The sequence below is a fragment of the Marmota marmota genome, unplaced genomic scaffold (assembly GCF_001458135.2).
Source record: "Marmota marmota marmota unplaced genomic scaffold, marMar, whole genome shotgun sequence".
NCBI lineage: Eukaryota > Metazoa > Chordata > Mammalia > Rodentia > Sciuridae > Marmota > Marmota marmota.
In genome coordinates this window covers 5359010-5375025 of record NW_025999961.1, presented here as the reverse complement: position 1 = coordinate 5375025, position 16016 = coordinate 5359010, and positions in this window count along the sequence as shown.

Genomic DNA, 16016 nt, shown 5'->3' with positions numbered 1-16016 from the left:
TTTAGGTCATAGAATCTTGTTAAACAAATTCCCTATTCTCTCAAAAGAGGTAATTTTTTGAAATTTTTACTGGTAAATGGGAATTATGAGAATCCCACAAAATAGGAATTTCTTTGTGGATATATATGAATTTCTCTTTACTAGAATCATTTTTAGAAGTCAACATCTTGTATGATATCTCCAAATTGCATGTTTCCAAGGGTCACTTCAAAGAGATTAATTTGCATAGATTAATCCTCACTTTAATAAAGGAGATAAGATCTTTAATCATAGGGGTTTGGGGGAACCTTCTTAATTAAACTTTTGAGTGCCTTAAGATTTAGCCTTTGAAAGGGTTGCTGTATGTTAAGAAAAAATGAACCCCATTTTGCATTTCGTGATACCAGTTTTCTGATTCATTTTGAAAGTGTATTGATTTTTCTTTCTTTAAAATTCACAATATCCTTGTTTGAATTTTTCTTCAGTATTCAAAAAAAAAAGATTACAGGGCCCCATACATGCTGCTTTACTACTGAGCTACATCACCAAGCCTACAGGATCATTTTGAATGGTTTTCACATTATGTGGTCAGAAGACCAAATACTGTTTAGCTGGGTTTTGTTTTCAGTGCGTATTTCACACTTGAAGCAGAAAATACCTTATGTGAGTAATAATTTCCCTTGAAACATTTAGAGACGTTTTAGAAATCTTTTAAGACAAGAAAAAAAAAGCCTAGTAAGGCAGGTTGGCAAATTCCTCTTTGTCTCATTACCTCTTTGGCTTAGCCCTCACCTCCAGTGGGATCATAGAGGAACACTCTAAGGAAGATCTCTTAATTGTGGGTTTTCCCCTTCAAGAACTCTCTCTGTTGTTTTCTTTTCTCCTGGGAGGCAGAGACTTGTTTTTACTGTTGTATGCATCTGTTCTGTTGTGGTACATAACAAAGAACTGAAGGAAAGAATTGCTGAGCTTTTGTTGAGCATGTGGCCCATTGAGAGTTGTATGGCTTCTTAATCAAATAGGAGCGATTTGAAAATAATAGCAGGTGTTTATGTCATGTGACAATTTGTAAAAAAGATTTTATGAAGCAACTCAGAAAGCTAAAACTCAAAGTGAATCATGAAGAAAGTGATGACTAGGGCAGGAAATTTGGAAAATAATTTGAAACACCAGGAAGATTCATTCAGCCTTGTTAGGAGTGCTGAGCAGTGACGGTAAGTTCTGAGTAGTTGAAAAGAGTCATTTACCTGCAACATGAGTGTAGACAGACTGCCCATCAACTTGGTGTGCCATTCCTCTTACTTCCCTTCCTTCCTTTGTGGCAGCGATGCACAGCTGCTGGACAAGTGCTTCTGGAGATGGGCACAGGAAACAGTGTTAAAATGCAGACTCTGGTTCATAGTTCTGGGCTGTGTCTCGAAATATTGCACTGCATCTAACAAGCAGAAGAGTCGTTTTCCACTCTGACTAGCCTTGTGCTCTTCTGCCTTAAAAAGACAAAAATTAATCTGGGTGTCATCTTAGGTAGTGCCTGGGCTTTTACCCAGTACTGTGCAAGAAAAAAAGTCAAATAGTGATTAAAAAGGCTCAGAAAGAATCCAGCCTCCTGTCCTTTTGACCCTCACTCCCAACATGATAAATGTCAGTCATGCTGCTATGTATCTGTTTCAGATTCTGAATATTATCTCTTAAGTCCTCACTCTTAGAATTCCTCTATAAGCTTCCTGTTTCAGAGAATGAGGTCTTTTCGTATCCTTCCATTTCCTCCAACCTTCTAATGTCATATCTCAAATTTTTATTAAATCCATATTAAATGTCTTATTATGTCCATAACTATGTTCTAATAAATCAGAGTGTTCTATAATTACATTTTTTAGAACAACTTTGTGATTGTAGTTAATGATTATCTTCCTTTTAAAGTATTTTCTTTGATCCTATGGCTTCAACCTTTTATACCTTTTGCTACAGGTTGCCCTAGTTCCACTTTCCTTCCAAGACAAATCCTTCCTAGAATCCTCTAGACTCCTGCTTCAATCTGGGCTCACGGCAGCCCTCAGCTCAGCTCACCTTTGTTATTAGGCCTTGCCTCTTCCTTTCTTGGGCCTCTTTCCTGGATCTGTGTCTTCTTTTTATTTTATTTTATTTTTTTTCCTTTCTTGACCAGTAGCTTCTCAAAGGAGTAATTTTTGACACTTAGCTCATATAAATCTATCTTGTTGGGTATAGAATTTCTCTGAGCCTCTTTCCTTACCCATAAAATGTGGGTACTACTCTTCTGTGGAGTTATGAGAAGTCAACTGGTGTAATGTGAGGAAAGTAATGCTGTTTTTCTCATTGGCTCCTGTCTCTTGCAGGAATTATCCCCTTTACATCCACTTCTCCCCTAATTGCCTTCAACTTCGCAACCTAAAAGTATCAGTGTCTTTTCTGTTCTATTCCGTGTCTCTATTCCAACTCCCACCAAACCAAGTAAGTGTTTGCCAAAGACCACATAGATCCTCTGTGCCTATTTTGCATTTGCAAACCCTCTGGGAAGGAATTCACATACTCAAGAAAACAAAACCAAACTAGACCTTAGGATCCAGCAAGAGAACCGGTGCTTAACCCCACCCTGACTCTGCTTCTAGTTCAACCTCCTGGCTACTGTCCCTTCATAAATGTTAAAACCTCAGATCAAGATGAGGCAACAGTTTCTGAGGTCGTCCATATTCTCAATCTCAAATCTATACTTTTTCTTCATAAGTGATCTCTTCCTTTGCAACTTTACTGTTAATATGCACTCTAATTATTTTTTGTAACATGGTCAAGAGAACTTGAGGTTGCCACTGCTCCTGGAAACCTCCTTGTGTGATAACAGAAGCACATAAGAGTCTGAAGGATCATGAATGAAGGGCTGTGGAAAATAAAAGGAGTGGCCTAGAAAGAAGTGCTGAGTTGGGATTGGTGCCACAGGGAAGGTAGTGAGCAGGAGAAGCAGGCGTTAAGTGGAATGACCATGACTGAGGGAAAGAACAAAGGGCTGAATGGATGAAGGAAGGGGAACACTAGATCAGATTTGCAATGGCATGTGAGACATGTGAGAAATGACATCTATGTATTTTCCTTGAAAATATGAAGGCATGTGGCTTCTTCCTGTGTGAGTGTGTGAATGTTACAGGAGAGTGAATGCAGGACCTCATGATGCTAAGCAAGTGCTCTACCACTGAGTTACATCCTCAGTCCAAGTGATGTGCTTCCTGAGAAGTCAAGCCATTTTTTTCAGGATTTGACTTCTTGGGGATTCCAACATCTCAAAGTGCAGTATGGCTGTCTTGTGACACTAGAACTTATCCAGTGAGGCTTTCCTTTGGCTGCTATTATAAGGAATTTACTCTTGGTAATAATTATGAAAAATTAAAGGCTATTTTATCTCCAGGCAGCAGAGGGCAGTCCTGCCCTCCTTATCCAGATTGATACTAATGTCAGACGTTGAAGTGAATTGGTTTAGTGTTAGCTTAAAATTTAAGGGGAGTTTTCTGTTTCCATAAGAATTCACCCAAGTTTATCTTCCTTATTGCATAAAATTAGCCTTTATAGTGTGTCCAGTGTGGTGCCCACTGATGCTAAAACAAACTCATGGAAACATCCTCCGGAGTTGTCCCTCACTGGGGAAGGGCAATAGAATCCAATAGAATTATTATTTTTTTACGTTAATGTCATGAAACAGGGCTGTATATTGATCATTCTCAGCTGTCATTAAAACTAATAATGGAAAGTGCAGGATAAGAAGCTGGAAAGAGACTAGTAAGGGCAATGGTGTTGCCCCAGCTACCTCTGTTGCAGTGAGAAGAAAGAGCGAGAAGTGGATGTGTTGCAGAGGTCTGGGGGGACAGTGAGGAGGCTTCTGGTCTGTAACCAGGGAGAAGCAAACTCATGTGGAAGAAAGACCTGCAAGTGTGGGGCAAGGAGCAAAGCTTTAACAGAATATGGGGAAATATCTACCAACAGTGAGACCTGTCAAGAGACTGGATCCCCCACATGAATGTTCTGTCACTTGAAGGTGTTTCAGCAGAGATGTAGGCGGGGTCTCCTGTGGTGTGCTCTTAGGATCACTTGGCCTACAGGTCAGTGTGAAATGCAGATGCCAACAGAATGAGAAAGTTTTGTTGCAAGCCCAGAGGTCTCCATTGGAATGAGTTGCTCATGTCCATCTTTGGCACACTGAACTTTGAGAACCACTTTATCACTGAACTACACCCCCAGTCCTTTTTACTTTATTCTAATTTGTAATCCTAATTTCTTGGAAGGTCAGATGAACAGGTTGGTCCCAGTTTGGTGAGGAAGAACTTTGATGTGAGTGACTGCATTTTGATCTCTAGCCTGATCTAATAGAGCCTAGTAAAGGAGTTTAGTCCAAAACAGTGTCATTTTTTCTTAACACTTGAAATTTGACGACAAGAGATGGCAGACGCATGGATGTGCCTGGATGATGAGTTTGCTATCACGGAGGGTGGCAGTAGATAGTGATGCAGTGTCCCCATCCTTCCTGTCTGGCTGTGATCCCAACAGAGGGAAGTTATCTGCTGGTTTCCCTGTTGGTATGAAGCCAGATTTAAAGATAGGTAGTGAGTGTAGTTAGGTAAATCGGCTCTAATATTGAGTAAAATCCAATATGAAGGCCATGCTGAGAATGAAGTCCAGGAAAAGCAGAACAACTCTTGGAATGTTAATGTCCCCAAGGCCCAGAGCCCATCCCAAAGAAATGTTAATGAAACAGCTCCCAGCAAACTTGAAGATGCTGACCCAAAAGTCCTTCCTGCCCAGATTATTCCTTTGGTCCACCTGCGCCCCACCCTTTGGGGCCTTCCCACCTACATTCCATCACTGAAAGATAACAAAGGACAGGAATGGGGGAAAAACTAGATGAAGACCTTAGCTATAAAAGGGGAATACATTCGCCCTTCCACAGATTCCACCTCTTGGGTACCCTTCTTCCTCCGGGAGAAGTCTTTTCTGCTGTCCTTTAATAAAGCCTCTACTTTCCACTCTAAACTTGCCTCGGCGTGCTTCTCTGGTGTTATACTTCAACATTGGGGAAGCAAGGACTCGTCACCGGTAAATACGGTAACAGGTATGTGCACTTCCATTCAGTCACCCTGCACATCCAGCTTCACCTTGAGGCCCCTCCATCATGTGGAAATGTGCCAGGAAAAGGAGCAGTCCCCCTTTTCACCTGTGGCCAGAAAATGAAAAGTGTCACAAAAAATGTTTATGATACATGGAATTACTGTTAAAATAACTGATTGGGAGGAAGAAATTTTTTAAAAAATGGCATTATTAACTCTTTAGGGAAAGAGTTGCTGTTGTCCCTGTTGCTAGGAGAACTTCTAGAGATATCTTAATGTGTTCACTTTAGTAAAGATGGAATTAGCGATTGGGGCTTATATGGAGGTGAAGCTATAAAGGGAGTACATAAAGATATAAGGACTTTCCTGAGTGTTAAACTAATATATGTACACTCTGGATCCAACTGAGGATCAAAACTATTTGAAAAAAATTGCATCTGGACTGAACATGTACAGACCTTTTTATCTTGTCTTTGATCCTTAAACAGTACAATAACTTCTTACATACCATTTACTTTATATTAGGTATATTAAGTAATCTAGAGATGATTTAAACTGTGCAGTAGGATGTGCATAGATTATATGCAAATACTATGCCATCTTATGTAAGGGACTTGGACATCCTTAAAGTTTAGTATCTGCAGGGATTCTAGAGCCAATCCCCACATATCCTTAAGGTAGGGCTGGTGGGGTGGGGATGGGGTGGGGAGGGAGAAAGATAAGGGAAGGGAAAGGAGAAAGAACAGGAGTCCTGTAGCTGAAGAACCAATCATTTCCTTTATTGCTAATACAGCCTTTCAGGGCACACAGCTCTACATCTGTGATGACAGCAGGCTAGCTGTCACTTTCCTGCACAAGTAGAAGTAAATTCCTCCTCCCAGTCTGTAGTGGCACCCCCTTTCTCCACAAAAAAAGTCTTAACTGGGCTTCTCCAGAAATCTTCACCATGGCTGATTTTAGGACTGTCAGCAAAAGGGTCTCTACAAAAGAGTTCAATGTAGATAAACTTCCTATTTTCATGTTGCCCAATTTTACTTTGCCGCTAGCTTGGAAGAAATCAACACTCCAGTTGCTGGACACCCCCTTACTAGCTTTTCACAAACATGTATCCAGTCATAATAGTAGAAATGTGCAAACAAGGCCTCTGGCCTCCAGCTGGGGCTTCACAGAGATGTCTACATTTCTAAGATAAGAGAAGTTACCAATTGGGCTTTGTGGTAACAGCTGGCAGGGAGAGGAAAGAAAGGGAGAAGGTCTCCCCTTCTCAGGTGCTGTCCTTGAAGGGTTAACTTGCCTAAAACAGTGAAAGAAAAGGCTGCTTTTATGTGAACTTCTGCAGACGGTGAACTTCTGAGCCCCTCCCTTACATGCTGGGTATAAAATTCTAAAACTACCTGAACTTGGGGTTTAAGGGATTAATTGATTACAGCAAAAGCTGTGCCCTCTGAACCTGACTGCAGCCAAATAAAACTGTTTACTGCTATCTTCGGTGCCTTGCCTCATCTGTCCCTACAACAAGTCCAAACAGCTGCAAAACTTTACTGATGAAACATGGAACAGAGACTCCTGCTTCCTGGGCAGACTGGTTCCCAAAAAGAAGGCAGGAGGACCTGGGCAGGGCTGGCTCTTTCTCCTATTCTTCCAATCAGATATCTTGTCCCCCTCTATTTAGGGATAGGGGAGGGACTGGTGAAGGGAGGAGCCGTGGGCTGAGAAGCTAAGGACCTGGGAACTGGTAGGTAGTTCTTTCTGTTGTTTCAACTTTCATTTCTATTTAATGACGTTTCTGCCAGTCAGAAGGCCCACACAAATATTGCAGCTACCAAAGTCAAAGCTTCATCCTAGGTCTTTACTCTGTGAAGTACAAGTGAAAATTCTTTGAATTTTTCTATAGCTGCTATTTTCCAAATTTTCTACCGTTTGGGACTCTTAATACTCACAATTGACCACATAAACAGAAGCCCAAGGACTTTGTTCACGTAATATAGGATGAATAAATTCAAACAAGTCTTGGCATCTGCTCATGCAGTAATGGAAGAAGACAGCACTTGTGTGACACCAAATTCTTAACAATGTCACCTGGACCAGGGCAGGCCAGTGAGCACCAAAATAGAAAGCCGGGGATCCAGCTTCCCAAACCAAGTAGAAGTAGTTGGATCCCTTCCCTTTATTGGACTTCAGTTCCACTTTCTGTACAAAATAGGGAATTTGCCTATGGTGGCATCCCCTCCACCTGAACACTGGTTTTACCTTAAATATGCAATAGAAATACTTTTACTAATGATACATTCGTGTTCAAAGTAAACCTCAGCAAAGTGGATATGTGGACATTTCCGGTAAAGAATAGATGTTTGTTGATGTGTAAGGGTCAGGCGAAGCGTCGGAGAAAGAGACCACCAAGTGACCACTCATGCAATTGGCAGAAGGGGATTTATTGAACCAGCATGCTGGGGCTCCGTGCCCACTCAAGAAGGGAAAGCAGCCCAGAGCCCCAAGCAGGGGCTGAGCACTGCTTAAGTACACTTTTGGGGGAGGGCGGAGGGCTTTGTATACATCAGAACAAATCATCATGAGGCGCGGGAAAATTGAACAACAACTCCTAAACATGATTAGTTCATTCATTGGCGGGAACAGGTCAGGCTGGAATGATAGGTCATTCCTAAGGAGGGGGTTACATTTAAACTGATTGGTCCAGGCCCTGCAATGCCTACGTGCGACCACACAGAGCCCTTATTAAACAACCAAATAGTCAGGGGAAATATTTACTGGGCAGTTCCAAGCATTGTCTTAACAGCTACAGAAATTTCAGGTTTTGCAGGTAGCATAGAAACCTAACAATACCTAATCCTTTACATTTTAACTCAGACCTTGCAGCTTAGAAACTTTACAACACCTGGTCTTTTACCCTTTAACTTTTACGCTTTAACTTCAATTTCTTTTACCCTTACAGATGGTGAGATGAACAATGGTCGTTCTCTATCAGTATTCTGGGTAGATAACAGACTGTTTCATCCAGTTTTAGGTGGAAAGGAGATTACCAAAGGATACCAAGAGCTCACAGAATCTCTAGAAAGTGCTTGGAGTCGGAATGTCTGCAGATGGGAACAGCCCCCATGGAGCAGACCAGACCCTCAGCTCATAGGACCTGCTGGATGCCGAGGCTGCCTCGAAAGCTAGCATGTCTCTGCCATGATCCATTGCCTCTCTTTGCTGGCTGGATTCTCCTGCTGCCTCCTATTCACTCTGAAAATCTCACCCCTGTGCTCTGGTTTCAAGGGAAGCTGATGGAGGCTGTCACCTTGAGGACATGTGTAGCATATGTAAGTGGTGAAGTGCTCCAGCTCTAGCAACAGGGCTCAAAAAGTACAGAGTGACAGAAAGCACCATAAGGATCCATGCTCACTTTTATTTATGTCTCTCTGTCTATCCATCTAACTATTCATTTATTTTGTAGTACTGGGGATTAAACCTAGGGGCACTCTACTATTGAGCTACATCCTCAGTCCTTCTTTTATATTTTATTTTGAGACAGTGTCTCACTAAGTTGATGAGGCTGTCTTCAAAGTTGTGATTCTTCTCTCACCTCCAGAATAGCTGGGGTTACAGGCATGTGCCACTGCACCTGGCCATGCCCACTTTTATTATGCTGTCCCATAGGCAACACCAGGAGATTGAAATTCAACGCACCACTCAATGCATTTGCTTTGCATATATGTGCCTATGTGTCATGGGACCAGAGAGCCACTCCGTGCTAATGTACCATCACAGATCATCTTACAATAAATAATTGCTTTCCAAAAATTCATTTCTGGGAAGTGCAAATTATTGCCATAATCATGGCTCTAGAAATAGACATGTCACATTAGTCATTGAATATTAATTCAATTGTAAATATTGTTTGAAGGAATTATTTTTAAAAGTTTTTTTTAAAGGGAATGGTTGGGAAGAGGTCAATCTAATTATTATTTATTTATTGTGGTACTGGGGATAGAACTCAGGGCCTCTTACATATTAGGCAAATGTTCTACTACCGAGTTGCATCCTGAGCCCTTTTTACTTTATTTTGATACAGGGTCTTGCTTATATTGCCCAGACTGACCTCAAACCTGGGATCCACCTGCCTCAGCTTCCTGAATTTCTGGGGTTATGGGTATGCACCCTTGCTCCCAGCTCTAACTATTTTTCAAAGGCTAACCCTTCTATATCACCATTTCTAAATCATCTGGGTTCTTATTAAGTTTCTGATTCTTAACATAATAAGTCAGTCCCTGAAAGAAAAGTCTGGAGTATATATTTTAACAAGTTCCTTACATGACTTCTTTCACCCACCAAAGCGACAAAACTATTGCTTTACGTGGGAAATCCCGATAGTTGAGGGAATGTTAGTTTAAAAATATTGAATTAATTAATATAGGAACATGCTGTTTACCTTTACATTATTTACTATAGTCTCTGTTGATTTGTAGCAATGTCTGCTACCTACATGCTAGTCCTCAGATTATAAAGGGAAAGCATTTTACTTTCATGAGTACATTTGAAATTCATATGCCTAACACTTCCTAGAGTGATTAGTTCTCATTTTTCCAAGCCGATGGTTACAATCAGGGCTCATCTTCTTGCCTAAGCCATTAAATCATTGCCTTTGATAGTAGAACTGGAAATAAGACTTGTTTTCCCTCCTTTTGAGCTTTGGACTCTAATTGGCATTTATTTCTTGAAATTTAGAAATCATCCTCCTTCAAGGAAAATATTCCACTAACTTTCCCCACTACATAATCTTTTGAAACTAGTGTTTCACAAACTTTAGTGTGTATCCAGAAAATTTTGCATCTGCAAGGTCTCTGATTCAGTGGCCTTGGATAGGGGTAGAAATCTCTTCTTTGTACACTTGTTCCAGTGGATACCACAGCAGGGACCACCCTTCACACTCTGCTTGGACAGTCCTTGCTCTTCAAGTTGTGATTACCCATCTACCATCAGCATGATAAGGATAATTTAATTGTGTAGGAAAGATTGGAACAAATTAGTCTCAGGCTCATGAAGAATGCAAACAAGTTGGGGTAATCAAAGTGTTGCATCCAGATGCAAAGAAATTTCAGAGTGTGTAGCTGTCTCAGCTGAGCCTTTTTAAATGAGGCAATGACCCATGAAGGGGTAGGAAGTGCTTTCCCATCGTCCAGGTGCCTGCCATCATTTCTTAATCTGCAGAGAGTGACTGCTGAGAACGATGAAATAGGCCTGAGTTTTACATCAGGCTTTAGAGTTAACTAATGGTGCTTATTCCTGACAATGACATGTGAGGAAGTCATTATTCTCAGCTGCATTTAAAGAAATTGAAAGTCAAAGAGGCTGGTCTGCCCAAGATCGTGACATGAAGAAGTTGCTGACTCCATCACATAGTGGTCACCCTCTTTCTCTGAGAAAGGTCTTTGAAAGTGAGCAAACTTCATCCAATAACCAGTACAGACCACAGGATGCTCTGGGGCAGTTTCTGGAGGGAAGACCCACCCTACACATAAAACCTTGAGTCTTCCAATAGGGCAAGCAAAGTACCCTGGAAGCTGTCCAGTCCAGGGGTGCAGGCTCTGGTGAGGATTGCTCTGCGACTGATGGAACCTCTGAGGCTCTGGTCAGACAGGATGAGACTTAGACCCCAGAGGTCTCATGAGTGGCCCAGAATGGACTGACTCTGAAGCTAAGGAGGACTAAGCTTCAGGACTGCTTCCCTGGGAGCATCCCAGCAATGCATTCTTGTGCTCCAACCTCAGCTTATACTTAACAATTCTGCATGGTATTTTCCTTGAAGAGTTCACCACAAAGTGTCCATGCCCTGCAACCTGGATTTATCTGAGGAGAACTCCAGGGGACATTTTAAATAAATGCTGTGTATATCAACATTCAAAGTTTTTAATATGACAAATGAACTTTCTTCTTGTTTTATAAAAACATCAATCCAATGAGATTTGATTGACAAGTTTCTAAACAGTAACTATACCCTCCCCACCACCTCGGTTCTAGGGTCTGAACCCAAGACCTCACACATGCTAAGAAAGTACTCTACCACTTGGCCACCTCCCCAGTCCCATGATTATATTTTCATGTTTCTCTAGTTGCAGACTGATCACTAGCCATTTATGGATTACATTGGTCCAAAAAATGTACTTTGAATGGAACTATTCTATATACTTTACATGTGTTCACTAATTAAAAATAACAATAATTCTATGAGGATGGTATTATTATTACACAATTAGTGAAGGCAACCAAGAATGTCAGAGTTTGAGATCCAGATTTTTGGGGACCCCCAAGGCCCATTCAGAGCATGTTGTGGAGGAAAAGAGATAAGTGCTAGATAGAATTCTTTCCTCCTGTGAAGACCTAGGGTGGATCTGGAGGGAACCAAGGAGCAGTCGGCAACAGACAGCAGCAGAGGGCAAATGAGAGGATGAAGTCAAAGGCATGGATGGAATCCGAGGTGAACTGGAGCGGTCTGTCACTCAGGACCAGTGAACGCTATGGGTAAACTCAGAACCAGAGGTGGGGTCTCAGCCCCTAACCTGGGGATGAGTGGAGGTGTAAGACTGAAAGACCCATGTTGTTTAATATTAACCTTATAGCCTTTAGCCAGAAGAAAGGGAGGAAAACATTTAAAAGACACTGTTACAAAGGGGCTGGTATGGACAGTTAATTGTAGCTAGCAGAATAATGGAGCTAATTAACCAAAGCAGTTAAAAGAGATGATTTCAACTCTTCAGCTTCATGAATATATCATTTAGAAGAGAAATCTGACTACTAATAAGTCTTTATTTATAGAAAGTTCCTCTTTTGTTATTTTTACTCTTTGGTACCAGGGATTAAACCCAGGGGTACTTAACCACTAAGCCATTTTCCAGTCCTTTTTATTTTTCATTTTGAGAAAGGGTCTCATTAAGTTGCTTAGGGCCTCACTAAATTGCTGTGGCTGGCCTCAAACCTGTGGTCCTTTTGTCTCAGCCTCCCAAACCACTGGGATTACAGGTATGCACCATTATGCCCAGATATATATATTTTTTCAGTACCAGAGATGAACCAGGGGCACTTCCCCAGCCCTTTTTATTTTGAGAAAGGGTCTCATTAAGTTGCTGAGGCTGGCTTTGAACTTGTAATCCTCCTGCTCAGCCTCCCTACTCGCTTGTATTTCAGATGTTTGCCACCACCATGATGGGCAAACATTGCCCTTTTTAACTTAAGAGAATAAAATGTTTCCAACACAATTTTATTTTTGTGACTTAAATAAGACCTTACGGATTTGGAAAGTATCTTCTCTATGATAAACAGATAAAGAAATGAGCCAGTTTATTTCCCAAACTGGCTCATCAAAAACAGCCTGGGCTATAAACAGGAGGTTTATAAGGTTATTAAGTTGGGGAGATGGAAGACCAGGTTGAGTGTGTGTGTTCCCACTGGGGAGTGCTATAGTTTGGATCTAGAATGTTCTCTTCAGGGCCACTTGTTCCTCAGCAGGGTACTATTGAGAGGTGGTGCCAATGTTTTAGAGGTGAGGCCAAGAGGAGCTCTTCTGCCTTTGGGGACACATCCCCTTGAAGGGAACTGTGGGACTTTGGGGTCTCTTCTGCTCTCTCTTTGCTTTCCGGCCACTATGGGCTGAGCAGTTTGCTCCACTACCCACTCCTGACATGATGGATGGCCTTGCTACTGGCCCCAAAGCAACAAGGTCAACTGGCCATGGACTAAAATCTCCAAAACTGTGAGTCAAAATAAACCCTTCCTCTTTTAAAGTTGATCATTTGATGTATTCAGTACAGAAATAGAAAGCTAACACAGGGAGGAAGTTCTCAGACTTCCTCACAAACTTTCCTAATGAAATCGGACTTCACCGTGAGGTAGAGGTGTCTGAGGCTTAGCTGTAGGTAGCTGGACTATCTCACCCATGGTAGACTCTCAACTTAGCAGAGAGAAGTCTGGGAACTGTGTTACAGGCATCAGCCTTTAGTAGGGCACCTACAATTTCTCCTGTTCTCTGCTCTATGCAGGCCTTTCTGCAGGACCTAGATCAGGCCCAGGCTTGAGTTTCTATTGGCTAGCACCCAGTCTTTAAACTAGAGAAAAAAGAATACCAACATTTATCATGAAAAGCAGCCTTTTAGTGCAATCATATCATTCACTTGCTTAAAGCCCTTTAATGTCCCCCTGTTCTCCTTAGGCTAAAGTAAAACTCTTTAAGAAGGGTGGTGAAACCATTTGCAACTTCATCTTTTCTGATAGGCAGAATAATGGCCCCTTAAAAATACTTGTGTCCTATCACTGATCACAACCTGTGACTATGTTAGACTGCATGAGGAATTAAGGTTGGGATTAAGACTGTAAATCAGGCTGCATTAAGGGAGATTATCTTGGATCTTCCAGATGGGCCCATTGTGATCCGGAAGGTCATTACATCAAAAATCCAAGAGAGAGGCGAAAGAAGAGGACCAAGCGACACACTGTGAGAAGAACCTGGCCAAGTCTTGTTGGCTTTGAAGATGGAGAAAGTTCTGCTTCCTCACAAGTTGAAATAGAGCATTAGAGAAGCACACAGAGGGAAGCGTCTAAAGCAGGGTTCATTTAAAAAGGAGTAACATAGACTTCTCCCAGGAGGGAGAAGGGGGCTGTAAGGTCCTTGCTTAACATCTGGATAGCCATCTTAAGTGACAGCTGCCATTTTAAGGAAAAAGTTTTGCTTTCCTGCCCACTGGCGTTTCTGAGAAAAGCTCAGCACTCCCTCACACCAACCCAACCCCTAACTGCCTGTGTTGGGACCCGCTCAACTCTGATTCCTGAGCCAGCCCTTCCTGGAACTCCAGCCTGTTTTGCCTCTCTGTGCTATAGAGAGAGGGCCTTTATTTGTCAGCTCTGACAAATAAACTCTCGTGGGTATCTCTGCCTGGTCTCCGTCTTTCATTTCTGGCTTACTGTCTCTGGCTGCTTGCTTTCCCTTCAGGGGCCACAGCTGGCGTCCTGGTATCCCAGGAAGTGAGGCTGTTCTGCCTTTCATATATCCTAGGTTTTCTTTGTTCTTCTGACTTCTTCCTTACCTCCCTCCTTCCTGCATATGTGACTAGGCCCAGGAGATGCTGGGTGGCATGGACAAAAGGTGAGAAGCAGATGGGCTGGAGGGGCCAAGGTGGAGTGATCTGGGTAGGGAGTGGGCACAGGACACATTAATTAGCAACTTTTATAACTCCCTGCAGCTCCCTGGGACAGGTTACCCTAGCAACAGGTTGGAGCAGGGCCAGATTCTTGATAAGGGTGGAGGAAGGTCTCTGAAGGCATTAACGTTTCAATCTCTCATTCTCTCACCTATCTATACTAAATGCCTGTCTTTAATTCTGGTTTCATTTGTTTTTATTTCCACAGAAGGAAGACTGAAGCAGAAGCAAAAGGCCTTGATGAACATGGTGGTGGTGGTGGTGTGTGTGTGTGTGTGTGTGTGTGTGTGTGTGTGTGAGCAATAAGGAATAGAAGAGGGTGTTAGATAGACTTCATGACTCCCAAGGAAGCAGTCTCTCTGACAGACAGCTGAGTGACAATGCATGTTTCTTGGACCCACCATCTTTTCCAGGTTCTTTCCAAGTTATCAGTTTATATTGCAAAGTAGGAAGTTCTCAGGTAGGCCAAATATCATCAACCCCATCTTTCCAATGAAGACAGAGCTAACAGATGTCCTGTGTCTTGGTTCTGATCCTGAGCGCTCTCCTTGGCATCTGGTAATTCCTGGTAATCCTCAGATGGAAAGAGCAGATAGCAAATTCCCTCATGGTTTACTCATATTTTAATGTCCAAATCTGGACATCATGCCTGATGTCTTGGTAAGCAGCTACTGATCGAATTTGTGTTCCTAGAGTGAAATGTGAAAGCTATTTGTGAAATCCAGCAGTTTGTGAATGATTCAGGATGACCTGTAATCAGGATGAGAATTAGCTTCTTTGTCTGAGAGCAGAGGAAAGATAATTGGTGCATTGAAATAGGCCTTGCCCCCATAGTCCCCACTGCCCACTTCTTTCCTTCTTGGACTCCTGTGAGTCACATCCTGGGCAGTGGCAGAGTTGGTAGGCAGGAGTGGAGGCTGAGGGACCCAGAGTTGATTAGGAACACAAGGCAAAGTTTGAACTTTAACTTGCTGCTTGCATTCTGACCAGTCACAAGCATGACTTAGCGGTCTGTCTACCTGGGTAGACTTTTTAAACTCAAGCTTCTAGGCTGAAGCATGCCTACCTTGTTGGGGTATCATTTTCCAGTTATTTATCTATTCCATTGTCCAAGATAATCCTGGACCCTGCTTGGCTACAAGTTTTCTCTCCTGTGAAAATCTATGCTCACAGTTGGGAGTTCTCATGAGCTATGCTGGAATGGGCCGTGGTGCCACAGCGTCCCCTGCTCTGGCTTGCTTTAGAAGGATCAGCATGTGAGAAACAACGAAACGCAAACACTCTGCCTTTGTGGTCTAGTAAGAATTCTGTAACTAACTGAGCAAATAAAAATGACCAGAGTTGGGTAAACACACTGGGTTCTCTAGGCCAGAGAAGATTGCAGGCCTGAAAGCCTCTAGTATATGCTGGAAAGTAAAAATTCAGAGTCTGGATCCAAGGAAACCAGAGAAAGAATTGCTTTTCTCACTTAAAGGTGGCCACACCACAGCACCCAAAGTATCTGGGGGCCCTGGCCAGACCAGGTTCCCAGGTAACTCTGTCTCTTTCTCTTTCTCAGTTCATGTGATACGGTTCTAGAGAGTTTGAGAATGGTGGTAAGATTATGAATTAGATAGATGAGACAGAGAGGTGAGGAACCCATCTGTATAGTCTCCCTAGGGAGGTTGGCCAGGTAAGTTTCCATTATGGATTTGGTCATGGGCGTTCATTTAGTCATCACCCAAAAGTCCTGATTCTGGACCAT